This window comes from Gobio gobio (assembly GCF_949357685.1).
Source record: "Gobio gobio genome assembly, chromosome: 17".
NCBI classification, from domain to species: Eukaryota; Metazoa; Chordata; class Actinopteri; order Cypriniformes; family Gobionidae; genus Gobio; species Gobio gobio.
Window position 1 is genome coordinate 11,088,810 of NC_137110.1, and position 18,457 is coordinate 11,107,266.

The window sequence follows — 18,457 nt, forward strand, 5'->3', positions numbered from 1 at the left end:
AAATAAGATTATTGATTTATTAGAGTTTATGAGGCTGAAAACTTAATCATCTTGGTTGGTTTCTTTCTTAGCAACAAATTATGTGTTTTGCTAAACACTGTTGCAAAGGCCACACACTTACACAAAGAGGCTAACTGCCCAGCCAAAGAAAACACTCATCACCAAAATGGTAATGATTTTCAATAAAAATTTCAACTTCTGTTTCCAATGGACAACATTTATTGAATTGGCTCAACTACAAAAGATTTGTTACAGAATAGTTGCATATCTCCAGAAAACAAATAATGTCAAGTTGACTCAACTAAAAAATGTAAATGCTTATTAATTGATACAGTACGTTGTCCCAATTTACTGCATGTTATTTCAACAAATACTTATAAGTTGAGTTAACTTAACTACTAATGTTGGCTAAACTTAACTGAGTCAATGCAACAAGATGACTTGACCAAGTCAAGTTGTGTCAACAAATAATTTTTTACAGTGAAGAGCTGAGGTAAGCGTGGCGGTCATTCACGGCATGTGTCCAGTCTGGCGGGTTTTCAGATCATGCCTATGGAAGCTTAAATTTCATAGTAATTTATTGAAAAGTTGAAACACTCACTTTGCTCCGCACCGCTCCGTTATGAATGCCCGAGCCGAGCGGCCGTGCACATTTACATTCTGTGAGTGAGATCCCACCCCTATGGGCGGGTTGGTAACATACGGAACTAGCTCCTTCAACTGGCTGTAGTCTCTAGCCTCTGGCCAAAAAATCCTCAGATGACACAAAATGACGATATTTGCGTCATCTGAGGATTTTTTTCCAGAAATAAAATGCATAATTCTCTCGTCTCAGGGGGATATGAGGGGGAAAGTACCATAATTTCGAATATACTACCGGGTTTCTACTGATACAAAGCTTAATGCTAAATCACTGAAGTAACCCTTTAATGGAAACGCTGTCCAGTTTTTTTTCGACATTTAGAAAATATTGCAAAAGTTTTGCGCAAACCTGTAATGGAAAACAAGGCTATAATTGACTCTAATTAAATATTACTAAATATGGGATCAAACAATGTATACATCACACATTTTTATAAAATGCACTGGGTAAGAAAATAATCAACTCTGCAAACATAAAACATCATTCTAAATATGTGGTTGAACAATGTATAAATTACTAATATAAAAAAAACAGGCGAGAAAATAATTGACTAAAAATGTAAAACAAAACAAATATTACTAAATATGTGATTAAATAAATGTGAAAATGTTTTTTAATTAATTAAAACCAACAGTGTCAGCAGTAGATATAGTTTAAAGATACAAGTGAAACGTGACGTGAGAGGAGGCGGCTCCTCCATGCCATAATGTCCACCTGAGATGTTCAAAAAAGGCGTGCAAATCAGCCTGAGTGCGTCAAACTGGTAAAAATGAACATTACAAAGTAAATAACTTACTGGCATCCAAATCCAAACAACCCTAAAATTACTTATACAAATTACATCCACCTGCTGAGGATTTGATGACTATTGATTCAAAAAGGTCATTACTTACAATATAACATACTATAAATATGGTTCCATATGCATTTAACCAGGAAACCATTTCACCATCATGGGAGTGGAACACGAATCTACAAAACCTCAATGCAGGGAAGGGAATTTGCCTCCTTGGCAGTACATAGATGTGTTCTAAACAACTAGAGAATATAAAGTATTCTGTGGAACTTAAAAAGACTCTCCTACGGCACTAGTTTGCTCTAAAACCCTTTTTTCCCCTTCTAACTGAAACCTTTATTTTTGAGACCGTATACAGCCTGGGGTTCAATGAAAACCCAAGAGCAAGCCAAGCACTCCAAAAAACACAAGAGATCAATCCTGTAGAGGAAAATTAGCATCTATTCAAGTCTAATGTTGGTGGTAAGGATGTCAAGGGCTACCAAGGGCATGCTTTTCAAAAGCACAAAATGCTTCAAGCACCACAAGTGCAGTGAAAGAACCACATATCTGTACTGTTAGCATCTGCACGCCAGTGTGCTACTGATACACTATTATGCTATAAACCAAAAGAAAGTTGCAAATCTAACAGCTTTCCCATTAGGTATAGCCTACATCTATATGGCTTAAGCAAAAAGCAATACAATATCCACTATGCATGACCACTTAAACGATGCTGTTTTGACTATAATGCCTACATTGAAACGTTGACAGTAAATATCAAAAAGCTCTATTTATATTGTAACAATCTAAACAACCTTTACAGGCGTATAAGCAACAACAACAAAAAAAAACCTGCATTGTTTCCTACTACAGCTGGAGTGCGGTGCAAGCACGCTACTCATAGTAAGTGGAAATAACCGGCTTTGATTTCACCTGTCAGATGCGCAAACGCTTTAGAATAACTCTCATACATCCCACAAGAGGCTTTCAAAGTGTTAAAACACGCGTATCTAGTATGACATATCGAGAATAAAACCTCTCCTTTCCAAAAAACAAAGAATTGCCTACCTTTCGCAGTAGTTTGTGTGCGAAGACCGCAGAGCTCGAGCTGTTAGTCAGCGCGCGACACCAGAATGTCTAGAGTGATGATGCTTTTCCTTCAGTGGTGCGTTTCTCTAACAAATACGTTCAGTGAAAGGCTGGACGCAGTCAATAGCTTTTAGAAATCCATGGCAACCGAGAAAACCCTTCACAACTTCGCTACATCGTGACCGGGTTAACACACCCCCTTCCTCAATGACAGTGACTCTATGGACTCTACTGACTAACAATATGCCAATCGGTGACTATGAATTTCTCAGAGGTCTTGTGGGTATGAAGTGGAGTAATGAATCACTGTATAATATCCCCTTTCTAATTTTTGTGTTTAATGGGTTATAGTTTGAATAGATAATTCATACATTTTTATGAAATCCAAATGACCATAAAACATGACTTGAAATGTTGTATGTTCCCTTTTAAAAGAAACAAAATAAAATAAAAAACAGTCAAACAAACACAAAAGTTCAAATCAAGCTGGTTTTGTGGACTGAGCTGGTTGGCTTGTTTTAGAGGGGGGTTTCAGACTGGGAGACCAGCTTAAACCAGTTAAGACCAGCTCAGAGTCAAAATAGTGTTATGTTAATGCAGAGGACTTGAAATAAAATATTTGGCCCCTGCCGTGTTTTCAGCACCTTAGACAGCAGCACAATTGGTAGCTTCTGGCTTATGTGTAGTGTGCCCTAACATTTACAGGCACTACATTGTCATGGAAATAGGCCTGTGTCCTATAGTGATTAGTGACCTTAGGTTTTGAGCTCAGTGACCCTATAGGTTTGAGCTCATATACAGTGAACAAAGTACTATAAAAGCTAAATCTCATTACATAAAATATCAAATCAAGTGCATTTATTAAGAAAGATAGCACCAGTACACTATACTAGTAATAAGAAATATGTATATATATATATATATATATATATATATATATATATATATATATATATATATATATATATATATATATATATATATATATATATATATATATATATATATATATATATATATATACACACACACCGATCAGGCATAACATTATAACCACTGACAGGTGAAGTGCTGCGCTGCCTAATATATCCCTGTTAGTTGGTGGGATATATTAGGCAGCAAGTGAACATTTTGTCCTCAAAGTTGATGTGTTAGAAGCAGGAAAAATGGGCAAGCGTAAGGATCTGAGCGAATTTGACAAGGGCCAAAACAGCAGCTCTTGTGGGGTGTTCCCTATCTGCAGTCCTCAGTATCTATCAAAAGTGGTCCAAAAAAGGAACACGTGAGCATGTGAGCATCAGAACTGGACCACGGAGAAATGGAAGAAGGTGGCCTCGTCTGGCAGGATACACTATGGGAAGAAGGCAAGCCGGCGGAGGCAGTGTGATGCTTTGGGCAATGTTCTGCTGGGAAACCTTGGGTCCTGCCATCCATGTGGATGTTACTTTGACACGTACCACCTACCTAAGCATTGTTGCAGACCATGTACACCCTTTCATGGAAACTGTATTCCCTGGTGGCTGTGGCCTCTTTCAGCAGGATAATACTCAGGATAATGGTCATAATGTTATGCTTATGTACTCACGCATATATATTATATAGACATTTTATGTTAGATGCGATTAATCACGGTTAATCAATTTCTCAGCACTAATTAGCTATATTACATAAATGTATGTATGTATATAGAAATACCAGTTGTTTTAAAATGAATGGTGTAATAAATATATTTATATACATTTTGGGTCCGCTGTAATACTAGTATCTGTAAGCCATAGCCCATACCCTTAACGTTTAGCTTGCCATCGCTAGTGTGGACAGCTTTTGTCAGTTATACTCCTAGTTATCAACTTGAACCCATTTAGTTGAGTTTATTTATTATAGCCAACACGTCAGAATTAACAGAGGAAATTCATACCTGCTAAACTGCTAAACTCATTCTAGTGGATCCCCTCAAAGACAGCAAATGACCAGCGAAAATCTAAACTAATCTAATTTGGGCCGATCTAATCTAATTGAGAGGCTTACAAGATCATAGATTCACCCAGCACAAAATGTAATTGGATCTTTTTATGAGGCCCACTGCTTCTCAGTAGGTGCTCTCTTAAATCCAAATTGATTTATTGTCAGCCGGCGGACACCTGTCACATCTAAGTGTCTACTGCAGGGGCAGGAAAGTGCTTGCACTACACCAATCTATAGTGATGAGTATCAGACATGTGATGACTAAAAGGTTAGGGGAGTAGAACTGAGTTATGGGTAGTGTAGCAGAACATGTTGCTCAGCTGGATGCAGATTGGTAACAGTATCTCAGAAGGGGTTTTGTTAGCCAGGGCTTGATTGCTGTGAGAATATCACTGTGGATGTAGAGGGTGTATAAAGCAGATAACTACCATTTAAAAGTCCCATGACATGGATTTTTTTTGTTATTTTATAATGTTTCCTGAGGTGTACTTAATTTGTTAGTTTGATTTGTACATCATAAAATGTTATAATTTAGAAACAAAAGACATCCTGATTTTAACCCTCTGGCTTGAACGCTCTGTTTGAAGGGGCGTGTCTGCTGTGAGACTTCAGTGGAAACGCCCACTGCTGTGATTGGCTGACATCTTTGCATTTGAAATGCGTATTACAAGTGGAGCTTATTGGTGGAGAGGATGGCCATTAGGAAGCCATGATGGACAGGGGCCAATGGGCAAATTTGGCCAAGATGCCGGGGTTACACCCCTACTCTTTATCGACATCCTGGGATTTTTAATGGCCACAGAGAGTCAGGACCTCGGTTTAAAGTCTCATCCGAAGGACTGGTGAACTCATGTTAAAATGTCCATGCCATGGGACCTTTAAATGTTTATATAAATGTATGTGTATATAAAATATATAAAAATGTTTTCTACTATTGTAATATTAATGTCCATTTTAAAACATCAATTGTTTTTCTTCAGAGACGAGTGTCTTGGAATTTTAAAGCTTCTTGCATTTACGACCACTGGACGAAGGAATAGCATCGTACGGTTAGCAACTATAGTTACAACCTCTTTCAAAAGTGTCAGAGTTCACCAGTTCAACCTGAATACAACAATACCTTTTATCTTGACTCTCTCTCTTTCTCCCTCACTCTCTCACGCACTGGTGTATCAATGGAGCAGAAATGACTCCATTGACATCCCGAGGACTGTGTAATGAGAATAAATGATGTGGAAATAAATATGCAGCCTGTTTGCGGTCTGCTGGCCGTATGCTTTGCCTGAATATGCATTTCCCTGTGAGGTAAAGAAAACGCTGGACTTTAAAGATGGTTATATATATTTCCCCCTAAAGGTAGAAGGCAATTAGAATTTTTTTGTAGGAACTCAGACATTCACAATTGTAACAAGGGAGTAAAGCCCTTAATCAAACAAACAAACTAGAGATTCATTTTTAACCTTGGCTAAACATATTTTACGGACAGTTAAAATAATTTAAAAGTAAAATTCATTCATATTATTAATAAATACTAAATCGATGATTTAAGTAATAGAGTTTTGCAATTAATCATTAATTTCAAGTGGGTTTATTTGAGAAACAGTACAGAGTTAATATCATTATGTTTGGTACTTATTACAGTATTGACATGCACACATATACATACACACAGAAAGACAGATAGATCTCCAGTCTCTATAATCTAAAAACACAGGGCTGAATTTTATGTTTTTCCACATATAATTAACAGATTATCACATATTTTTAGCTTTTAATCGGCAGCACTTGTTTGCGAAAGGGATTATTCTGTTGTCTTAGTCTGCTATTAGGAACCTTTGGAAGGTTTTAAGTAGACCTCATTCCCTCTGAGTATGTGGTACATCAAGGGTGGATTTTTGATTCATTAGGCTGAAAGCATGTTGGTTCCCAGGGTGGATGTCAAATCTTCCATTACCTGGAGACAAAAAAAGATGAAATATTTTTTTATCTAAAAAAACCTCACACCCTGTCAAATATTCTACTTCAAAGTATATGTTTACTAGTTTGCACACCTATACGGCTATTTTTATTCCACATAATCATCTCACATTATCTTCCTGCTGAAACAGCATGTAATGTCCTTTTTGCTCCAGCATACTCCTCTGATTACAACCAGATTATGAGATTCTCATGTGGCGGGCTATTGACTAGAGGTTTCCTTAATAACCATATAATACCTTTATCACGATTTCATATGCTGCTTTCTGTAATCCTCCCCCCTCCCAAACCCAAGCAAATGTCACTGGAAGATGTGGATTTTGTCAGCCCGAATCCTATTGGGCGACCTCATCATTGAGCCGAAGCAGAGGCCATAACTGGTGGTGAGCATGTAATTAAAATGTGCGGATAGCAACGTGGAAAGGCATTTTCCAATTCCATAGTGGACAAAGGATGTGCGCACCCTGGAGAGATCCATGGTGTTGATGAAGAACTTAATTATATGCTTTCAAAGAATCATTAAATGGTAATGAAGCAATGAAGAGGAGAAGACGGGCAGCTTGAGAGATGGAAATGTCTCCAAAAATATTACTTTGATAAGTCATATAAAAGTGCAGCTGTATAATATAATGCAAAGAATTTTTCTTTACAGCTCATGCAAGCATAACATTTGAAGTTGTCTCCTGAGCTCTCCACCGCAGCTCTGCGAGAATTAAACGTAGCATAATTACATTTCTCAGTGGATGATTGGTGCACAATGACAGTGTGTTCATGCAAATAATGACTTTCATTTCTTACCCCGATGCGCCAAAGAAAGGCTTGCATCTCCATATCTGATGTCGCCGGAACACAAAAGAGGCTTCGTGCTTCGAAAAAGGAAAACCTCCCAGATTGATCTTGTACATCTGAACTTATTGTTGGGTGAATGTAACCACAGCAAATGAACACTGGGATGCTGTTGCTATTCTTCAAAAGAGGTCTCGCTTCATCAAAAATTCAACACGGCCCCTCAGGCATTTCATTGACATGTTTGCTCAATTCCCCTGATGAAATTCAGAGATGAGAAAACACAACAGTTTTGCTGTTTGGCCCCTAAATCCCACCGGTGACTCAAAACATGGTAATAGATTTTCTCTCCCGAGGGATGAGATTTTGCCACATCTCAGTCGAATGCTCGCTCCACCTATCAGTTAGCAAGCCACGGGCTTGGGAAAGGGGCGAAAAATGTATGAATACGAAGGACAGTTGTTTTAGGGGAAAGTACAGGCAATCAATACGGTTAGGCCATGGGGCAGATGAAATCACAATTTAAGCTGCACAGCTAATTAAAGAAAAGAGACAAAAATCAATAAGAATGGTCCCCAGTATATTGTCTCTACATTTAATGCCCACGCAGTGATTTGTAATTTGATATTAAAGGTGAAACAGATGGTTTAGGAGTTTAGTTTTGGGGGTAGTTTGCGCTAATGATGTGAAGGAAGGGAGAAAGGCACAAAAGAGGCATAAAAAAGCTAGATATTTTACATTTTCTGAAGAAACTGCTACTTTTCCAGGGTGATTTCAGGGTGATCAGTTGAGATGACTTCAATCACCCTGAATTCACCCTAAAACACAGCACAATAATGTTAGGGTACACTGTAACAAATTTCTGTAGTTTTCACAGCATTATTACTGTAAAATGAGCAAATACTTACTGTAGAACCTGTATACAGCATGTTGCTGTAGATCTGCAAAGCATCATGGTCTTTTTTCAACTGCGGGTAAATTCTACAGTATTTTTTTTTTCCTGTGAATCACAATACAGCAATTTCTAGAAGATTTTTTTTTCAGCCAAGGAAAGCTACGAGATTTCCCACTTTCATCTGAATTTTTACTTCAGAAAGGTAACATAATTTATTTCCAAAGTTTACTCTTGTAAAGTCACCTGTTTGTTCAACTTTAAGAGTGCAATGAGAGAGAAAAGAGTAATGAGCAGCACACTTCGTAGTAAACTCGTCTCATGTTGTGTGTGCATTTTATAATTTTATTACCACAAATATATATTTCTGTATGATTTCGATATATTTTCTAGTCTGGCAACATTTGATAACGTTATTAGTTTATAGAAGGATAGCATTGTTAAATAAAAATTAAATTGGAATTGTGTATGTGATCTCTTTTGGTGCAGATACGTCACATAATATGTTCACTTTTTTTTTCCTGTCACCACTTGCGCGTGAGGGAGTGAACCAAGCCTGCCGACTCTCGACGGTCTCGAGCTGAAAGAAAACGCAACTGAGGTACGTTAGGCCTAAGACTTAACCTATTTTTCATAGTGATTCATCATGATTTTTCTGAACGTAAACCCCCAGAAACGAGATTGGTGAAATGCTATTCAAACTTGTGGGAGCATGGCATGGGCTGTAGGCTACTGTATTAAGATTTGTCTTATCCGGCAACATTACATTTTTAACGTCTTTAATTTGATTAAAGTCTAACGTTAGCATTGTGAAATGACATTCATTTAAAATGGTGTAATTTTTTGTATTTATTGGCGCGGTAGCCGTTTAATAATCTCTCGTTTTTTTCTCTTGCTTGCTGTTGCCGCCTGAGGAATCAGACATTGAAGTTAAGCGGGCCGAGAAAACGCAGCTTGAGGTAGTATCTGTTAAGCTACGTTACTTAACATATTTTTAATAATTTCATGATTTTTCTGAACTTCATTGCCTTCAAGCTGCAGAAACTATAACGTTAGATTGTTAATAGCCTTTTGAAGTGCCATTCCCGACTTTTGGGAGCATATATTGTATTAATATTTGTCTTATCTGGCGAAATTACATTTATAACGTCTTTTATTTGATTAATTCAAAGGTCCAGATTAGCAGACGAACTGGGAAGGTGGTCCAAAAAAAAAACCGAGTGCCTCAATCCACACGTGGCATCATTCATCAGGGACTTCATTGAGTATGACTGGCAGAACAACTAATACCAGGTGAGACTTTTAATTGTTACCTTGAATACCTTGGAATAACTGGAAGCCAGTTTGGGTGGGTAGTTGGTGGTTGAAAGTCAGGGGTGGCCCGCAACTTGTCTATTAAAGGGATAGTTCACTTTAAAATTTACTCTCAAGTTGTTTCAAACCTGTATGAATTTATTTCTGACCTCAAAAGAGGATATTTTGAAGAATGTCAGTAACCAAACAGTTAACTGGAGCCAGTGACTTCCATAGTAGGGAGGAAAAAAATACTATGGAAGTCACTGGCTCCAGTTATCTGTTTGGTTACTGACATTCTTCAAAATATATTCTTTTGTGTTCAGCAGAAGAAAGAAATTCATACAAGTTCGAAACAACTTGAGGTTGAGTATATGATAATAGCATTTTCATTTTAAAGTGAACTATCCCTTTAGGCCTGCCAAGCATCATTTTCAAATCATGCAGTTTTACAGCGTCAACACAAGGTGATTCAACAACACTGACATGAAAAACAGGAGGAACATTGTGTGACAACACCAGCCAGTTAGAATACTTTTCCATTCACTGTTGTATCACTAACTGTAAACATGGTATTGTGGCAGAAATGTGGGATATTCATGTACAATTTTATAATATTATTCATGTAGACAGTTATTAAATATTAAAGTAATGGCAAATGACAGAAACCAATACTGTCTAATAAGAGTCGAGTTGCAACTCCATAAGAATATAAGAATCCATAAGAATTGTGTTAACGAAAATAAATTTACATTTTACATCTTTATTCAAGCTATAAAAAATATCAGCCCCGGGGATGCTACTCCACAAACCACCAACAAAGCATATAAAAAATACTAAAAATTATTTAAAACTTTTATGTATATGTCATCAACCCATCTGTCTTGCTTTAAACTTTTACATTAATAATGAATTCTTCCTCTACAGGGTAGAAGACTCCAGCCCAGGAAGTCCAGGTCAAGTTTTAAAAGAATAATAGTTATGAAAAAAAACAAAAAACAAATTCAGGTTTGAAATCCTGCTGTTTTTAAAGGGATAGTTCACCCAAAAATGAAAATTGTGTCATCATTTACTCACCCTCAACCTGTATGAATTTCTTTCTTCTGCTGAACACAAAGAAAGATATTTTGAAAAATGTCGGTAACCAGACAGTTGATGGGTCCCATTGACTTCCATAGTATTTTTTTTTCCTACTATGGAAGTCAATGGGGTTCATCAACTGTCTGGTTACCGACATTCTTGAAAAATTGTGAAAAATTGTAACATTGAAAAAAATTATGCTATACTATTTTTATTTTATGATTTTTTTTAATTAAAAGTGAGAAAATAAATGGCATTTGTGACTGTCTTTATTTTACAGTACACAAAATTAATGCAGTAATCCCCATTACAGTAGTAGTTATGAAATACAGTACTGTGATTATTACTGTAAAAAAATGTACAGTAATTTTAAAGTTACTGCGATTACATTTACAGTAAGAATACTGTGAAATGAAATACAGCAACTTACTAGCTAATTGCTGCCAGCAAGTTGCTGTATTTTTCACAGTATTCTTTTTACAGTGTATGGTTGCTTGGTTGTTACCGTGCAATTCCTCCTTAAGTCCCTCCTTACGTCTGAGGGATCTGATTGCTTAGTTAGAAAATGTATTTTCAACAAGTCACACAATAAAAAACATAGGCCAAAAAAGCCCCTAAATTAACACTGAAGGAGTGGCTTGTGACATATCAATGCACCAAAATATTATAGAGACTTGGTGTAGGTTTTTTGTTCTTTTGTCAGTAAGCAACCACGCAGAACACCTTAGCAACCACATAGCAACATGCTAAAAACATCCAGAACACCTGTATAGCATAGTAACATTATGCATCATTGTGCCACATGTAAGCACCACGGAAATGTTATTTTAAAACATAAAAAGTAGTAAGCATCTATTTGACAACCATCCAGAACACCCTAGCAACTGCATAGCAATGTGCTAAATACAACACCATCACGATACATAGTGAATGGGCAAGTGCTCACGGTTAGTGACTAGAATTGATATTGTTAACTAAAACTTTAAAAATGTTTTTCGTGAAATAAATAAATATGTGAAATAAATATAAAATAAAATAAAATAGGATGGTGGTCTAGTGGGCTAAACTGATATGCAGAAGGTTGCTGGTTTGATTCCAGTCGCAAGCAAGGCACTTTACTCCATGTTGCTCCAGGAAGATTGTCCCTGTAATGCCGAGTTCAGACTGCACGATTTTCAAACTCGTCGCATCACTGCTCTTTTCACACAGCATGACTATCTGGGGTAGTATTCAGTTATTGCTGTGTTCCCACTGCACAATGAATCGCCGACAGGAGGTTTCAAACTGCATGACTTTACAATAGGAAGAATCACTAACAACTCTCTCCGGTGCACAAACTACGTTTCACAACCAAACACACGTGAGATGTGACAAGTAAACAACGTGAGATCCCTTGTACGTCAGACCAGAGTTCTTGCGCGAGACTAGAATTGTTATTAAAAATTATAAACTGCAGAAAGTTACGATCCAAATGATCTGTTTGCTGCTTTGCAGCGAAAAGGAGAAAAAGAGCAAATGTTTGTGCTTTGTTTCCGTTTGATATAATTGTAAATATATCTACTGTATACAAATACTGATATTCTGGTCTATAACTCCACCCTGAACGTCTCGCTGCCCTGTATCTTGCTCTCTCATTGGCTGTCGGTCATCACCAAAGTATTTTTCAGTCAGAACACATTTCACACAGCAGGAGTTTGAATCGCCGACAAATCCAGATATTTAGCATGCCAAATATCTCACGGGCGTTGGCGTCTCGTCTGCAATTCTCTCAGATCGCGTTTTTGATAATTCACACTGCGTGATTGTCACTCACGTCCACAAGCACCGATTTGCCTATGATTTCGGGCATTTGTTAGCGATTCCGCAAAACCTGTCGGCGAGTCAATATTGGGCCTAAAATCGGGCAGTGTGAACTCGGCATAAGTCGCTTTGGATAAAAGTAAAGTTCTGTCATGAAAATGTAGATGGTGCAGCAATCACATCATTCTCTTTATGGCACAGCTGATTGGTTCCTGCGTAGCCAAGGAGCTCACTGCTCAACCTTCAAATACTGGTCAGCATTAGCTGTAGCAGTTGCAGCGCACTTTCAGAAACCATCCTCCAGCTCCACATGTATAGATCTGCTATGGGTAATTCATGTATGATATTTTGTACAGCAGCAGCATGTCTTACTTGCTCACAGCAACATGTTGTGTGTGTATTAGCAGTAGCAAGTCCTGTATATGCTCTGCAGCAGCATGCAATAACAGCAGGGGCAGCGTAGGAGATCTCTTCTGCCAAGACCAAACATATCGACATTGTCATATCCATTATCATGCCAAACACTCCAAGAGTTGTCATGACAGAAATAAGTTTAAGTTGTTTTTTAAAACATAAAATAAAGCTAAAATTAAATAAATATATAATACAAAATGACAGGCACATAACAAAGTGACTAAAACTTAAAGGTCCCATGGCATGAAATTTTCATTTTATGAGGTTCTTTAACATTAATATGATTAGATTAGATTCAACTTTATTGTCATTACACAAGTACAAGTACAAGGCAACGAAATGCAGTTTAGGTCTAACCAGAAGTGCAATAGCAGCAAGTGCAGGATTTACAACGTTTGCATAAGTGCAGGACATGGATATGTACTGAATATATATAAATATATCTATAAATAGAGAGATGGTTATTACTATAAACAGAATTTACAGGTGAATATGTACAGTGAATAATATACAGATGGTTATTACTTTAAACAGAATTTACAGGTGGATATGTACTATGAATATAATATAATATACAGATGGCTATTACTATAAACAGAATTTTACCGATAGAGGTATACAATGATATGTTAGGCTAAAATGAGGAATATGGCAGTGGATTAAGGTAGTGCAATAAATTATGGACAGAAGCTATCCGAAAAAAAAGTGTAAAAGTGCAGTGGAAAGTGATTGCATATTACAGTTAGAAGTACAGTGCAAAATACAAATGTAAACAGTTGGTACTGTAAATAACAGTCGGCAGTGCAAATGAGCATAATCCAGTTACGGTATGGTAGTGCAAAATGCATAAGTAAACAGTTGTTATTGTAATAAACAGTTGGTAGTGCAAATAACAAAGTGAAGGCGGATGTGAGGTAGGAGAATTGTCAGTATATGAGGGGAGTGGATCAACGGGGGTTAGAGTTCAGTAAAGAGACAACTCTGGGGAAAAAAACTGTTCTTTAGTCTGCTGGTCCTGGTCCGGTGGATCCTGAAACGCCTGCCGGAGGGCAGGAGAGAAAACAGTCTGTGGGCTGGGTGAGAGGAGTCCTTGAGGATGCTGCGAGCTCGATGCAGGCAGCGTTTCCTCTGGATGTGCTCGATGGCAGGTAGTGGAGTCCCTGTGATGCGCTGGGCAGTTTTCACCACCCGCTGCAGTGCCTTGCGCTCCGCAACAGAGCAGCTCCCATACCATACTGCCACACAGTTGGTCAGGATGCTTTCTATTGCGCAGCGATAGAAGTTCACCAGGATAGCCGAGGAGAGCTGATTCTTCCTCAGTGTCCTCAGGAAGAAAAGGCGCTGGTGAGCCTTCTTGACCAGGCTGGAGGTGTTGGTCGTCCACGACATGTCCGCCGAGATGTGGATCCCCAGGAACTTGAAACTGGAGACACGTTCAACAGCCATTCCATTGATGTGGATGGTGTCGTGTGTGCCTCTTGACTCCTTCCTGAAGTCCACGATGAGCTCCTTCGTTTTGGTGGTGTTGAGGAGCAGGTTATTTTCAGTGCACCACGTGGCCAGGTGCTGGATCTCCTCCCTATAGGCAGTCTCATCGTTGTTTGCTGATGAGACCAATCACCGTAGTGTCGTCCGCAAACTTGACGATAGAATTAGATCCATACACAGGCTTGCAGTCTGAGGTGAAGAGGGAGTAGAGAAACGGGCTTAGCACACAGCCCTGTGGTACACCAGTGTTAAGAGTGATGGATGTGGAGCAGGTGAGTCCTGAACGAACATTCTGGGGTCTGTCAGTTAGGAAGTCCAAAATCCAGTTGCACATTGAGGTATTGATGCCCAGGTCTCCAAGTTTGGCTATTAACTTGGTTGGGATGACAGTGTTGAATGCTGAGCTGAAGTCAACAAACAGCATACGTGCGTAAGTGTTCTTATTGTCCAGGTGAGTGAGCACAGAGTGCAGTGCCATGGAAACTGCATCCTCTGTGCTCCTATTGCTGCGGTAGGCAAACTGGTGTGAGTCCAATGTGGATGGTAGAGAGTCTTTTAGGTGTTCCAGGACCAGCCGCTCAAAGCACTTCATGACGATGGGTGTGAGTGCTACAGGGCGGTAGTCATTAGGGCACCTCGGGTTAGAGTGTTTTGGCACTGGCACAATGGAAGTGCGTTTAAAGCATGATGGTACAGCTGCTTGGGCAAGAGACAGGTTGAAAATGTCTGTAAAAACCTCAGCGAGCTGCTCCGCACATGCCCTGAGAACACGACCAGGGATGTTGTCTGGTCCAGCAGCCTTGTGCGCGCTGATCTGGCTCAGTGACTTGCAGACATCTATGGTGGAGAGTGTGATTGGTGGGTCAGCTGAGGGTTTGAGCTTGGTGGCAGTTTCTCTGTTGTCTCTTTCAAAGCGAGCATAAAAGTAATTTAGCTCGTTCAGTAAAGTTGACATCAGTGGCTGCGGGGGTGGAGTGGGGGGGTTTGTAGTCAATGATGGCCTGAATGCCCTGCCACATGCGTCGAGGGTCAGAGTTGGAAAAGTGTCCCTCTATCTTTAGCTTGTAGCAGTGCTTGGCCTTTTTGATCCCCCTCTTCAGGTTTGCTCTGGACGTACTGTAGGCTTGTGCATCTCCTGATCTGAAGGCAGTATTGCGTGACTTCAGCAGGAGTCGCACTTCCCTGTTCATCCAAGGCTTCTGATTTGGGTATGTGGTGATCTGTTTCTGGGTTATAACAATACAGAGGAGGTGTAGAAGTCAATGTCCATGTGAGCGCCACTGGTGGCTTGAGAAGCAAACACACTCCAGTCTGTGTGTAGAAACCTTTCCTGGAGTGTGGAATCAACCCCCACAGGCCACACCTTGATGGTCTTTACTGATGGCTTCACACGGTTGATGAGGGGTGCATATTTGGGGATGAGGAACAAAGAAAGGTGATCTGACTGTCCCAGGTGGGGGAGGGGTGTCACAACGTAAGCGCCAGCCATGTTTGTGTAAACATGGTCTAAGGTTTTGTTTCCTCTGGTGTGGCAGGAAACATGCTGGTGAAACTTGGGTAGCACTGACTTTAAGTTTGAATGATTAAAGTCACCTGCAACAATAAAAGCAGCTTCCGGGTGATCAGTCTGTTGTTTACTGATGGCTGCATGAAGTTCTTTCATAGCAAGCCTGGCATTAGCATCCGGGGGAATATAGGCTGCAGTTATAATGGTGGAAGTGAACTCCCGCGGTAGATAAAACGGTCTACATTTAACCATGAGAAACTCGAGGTTAGCTGAACAATGACTCCCAACAATAGCAGAGTTTGTGCAACAGGCTTTGTTAATGTAAATGCACAATCCACCATCTCTGGTCTTACCGGAGCCATCTAATGTTCTATCCGCCCGGAGCGTGTGGCTTCCCGCTAGCTCAATAGCGGTGTCCGGTATTCCGCCGTTTAGCCAGGTTTCCGTGAAGATTAGGACGTTACAGTTCAAAAGTTTCTTGCTGTGTGTGATGCTGAGTCGAATCTCCTCCATTTTGTTCACTAGCGACCGTACATTGGCAAGGAAAATACTGGGTAAAGAGAGCCGATGTGGGGTTAGCCTTAGCTTTAGCCTTAGCTTAGCTCTCAGTCCTCCGCGTTTCCCCCGCCTTTGTTTACGATCTCGGCGCCGCCTGCGAGCACTTCCGCCCGGCCGGGTAGAGTGCATAGCCTCGGGTGTCCTAGCGATCTCAGGGAGGAGTCGAAGATTGTCCATAAGACTGTCGGAAATTCGCAAACCAATATCCAAAATCTCACCACAGGTGTACGATGTTAAGGCACAACTATTCTGAACGAACAGACAGATGAGCAGGAAAAATACCGCAAAATTGCAGAATCTGGAGAGACCCAGAGACTCGCGAACTACTCGCGCCGCCATCTTGATTCATCTTTTATATGAGTTCCCCTAGTCTGTATATGGTCCCCAATTGGCTAGAAATTTCGATAGGTGTAAACCGAGTTCTGGGTGTCCTGCTCTGCCTTGAAAATGAGAGCTGAGACGAGTCGATCTGGAATCTTCCCTGTATGTCGTCATACGAGGAAAGGTTACCTCCTCTTCCTCTGCTTTGCCAGCCCAGAGAATTTGGAGAAAATGGATTTGTTACTCTCGACTGCTGTAATGGTAAAAAAAAAAGTACTAAAAGTATTCGAGAGGGGTTCAACATGTTACAAAGTTTGTAGAATAAGGAAGAAGAAGACAGGGTCGGCGTGGCTGGGACATGTGTTTATTCAGAACTCTCAGATACAAACAAAATAAACTTGCGCTCACAGTGCTCTCAACAACTCAGTACAATATAATTTCCCCAGCAATCTTTCTCCAGCTCTCTGTCTCTCTGGTCCACATGCAGTCCGTCTCTCTCTGGCAGCGCTTGCAGACCTCGCTAAACCACGCCCCCTCCGCAACATAATCTAATACTCATTTCAAATGCAAAGATGTCAGCCAATCACAACATTGGGTGTTTTCACTGAAGTCTCACAGCAGACACGCCCCTTGAAACAGGGCATTCAAGCCAGAGGGCTAATATCAGTATAGAAAAAATGCCTTTTATTTCTAAATTATGACATTTTATGATGTAAAAATCATACTAACAATCTAAGTACACCTCAGGAAACATTATAAAATAATGGAAAAAAATCAACACCACGGGACCTTTGAACTAAATTTTAAATATTATGTACTATAAAAAATACTAAAGTAACACTGTTAGTGAAAGAAGTATTGACAGTGAAATACAGATGGAAAAGACAGAGAATGTCTCCATCTCCTTTTATGTTCTGTCTTTTATAGTGCACAGAAAAAAACAACAGTACAGCTTTTCAGTTGAGTGACAAGCACTGAAGTCTGACCTGGTGTTTTCACCCCATTTTCTGTCGCCTGCAGTCACCAGCCATCTCGCTTTCTGTATTTTGCACCTGAGTCCATTACTCTCGGTGACAGACAGCCGTCAAATACAGCCTGTGGCGTACGCTGTAGCATCTCATAAGAATTTCCTGACATTTACAAAGTGACATGCAAGTAGTACTATTAATGGGTTTTAAGTGATATGGCAGGTCTTATCAGCAAGTTCTTGGACGTGCAGTCCCAGAATGGTTTGCAACTCGAGCGGATGGGTGAGGCGTTAAAGAAATGTCATGAAATAGCTACTACTCTACATTGTAAAAAAAAAAAATTCAACATGAATGACTGGTTGGTAAAGACAAGATATATGTGAAGAATAGGACCCACAGATCAGTGTGTGAATCAATGAATGGTCATCCTTATGGGAAATAGGATTGGTCAGACATGACTAGATGGTGATAGAATGACATTTGTTTCCGACGAGAACATACGACACCCACATGTCAGAGTCAATGGACTCACGCATCCCCCCTTTTCTCTCTCTCCCTTCCTGTTTTCTTCTCTATACAATGGCTGCCACTGTTTCTGCATCCAGACAGAAGATCTGATAGGTCTCTCTCTTTGTGCTTGTCTATGGAAACCACAAAGCCAAAAGGAGTACAAAACTACATGATGACACACTACCATTCAAATGTGTGGGGTTGTTAAGATTTTAAGTTTTTGAAAGAAGTCTCTTATGCTCACCAAGGATGCATGTATTTGATCAAAAATACACAGGGATGTGCCTGAAGCCTAAATCCGAATTCGGATAGAGATGGAAAATGAGTAACGCATTATGACGGAGCCACTAAAGGTAGTGTTGTAGTCAAGACCACCTAATCCGAGGCC

The 18,457-nt window shown here is 39.6% G+C and overlaps 1 protein-coding gene across 2 annotated transcripts in view; it reads right to left on the bottom strand.

Annotated features, from left to right (window-relative positions):
• Window positions 1-2,659, bottom strand: part of chl1b (cell adhesion molecule L1-like b) — a 164,794-nt gene extending 162,135 nt beyond the window's left edge. The window contains exon 1 of one of the 2 annotated variants that reach the window (XM_079841181.1): window positions 2,490-2,659. The gene's annotated coding sequence lies outside the window, so the exon portion shown is untranslated. The remainder of the gene's footprint in view (window positions 1-2,489) is intronic. The other variant, XM_079841182.1, reaches the window with a different exon arrangement.
• Window positions 2,660-18,457: the final 15,798 nt, after the last annotated feature.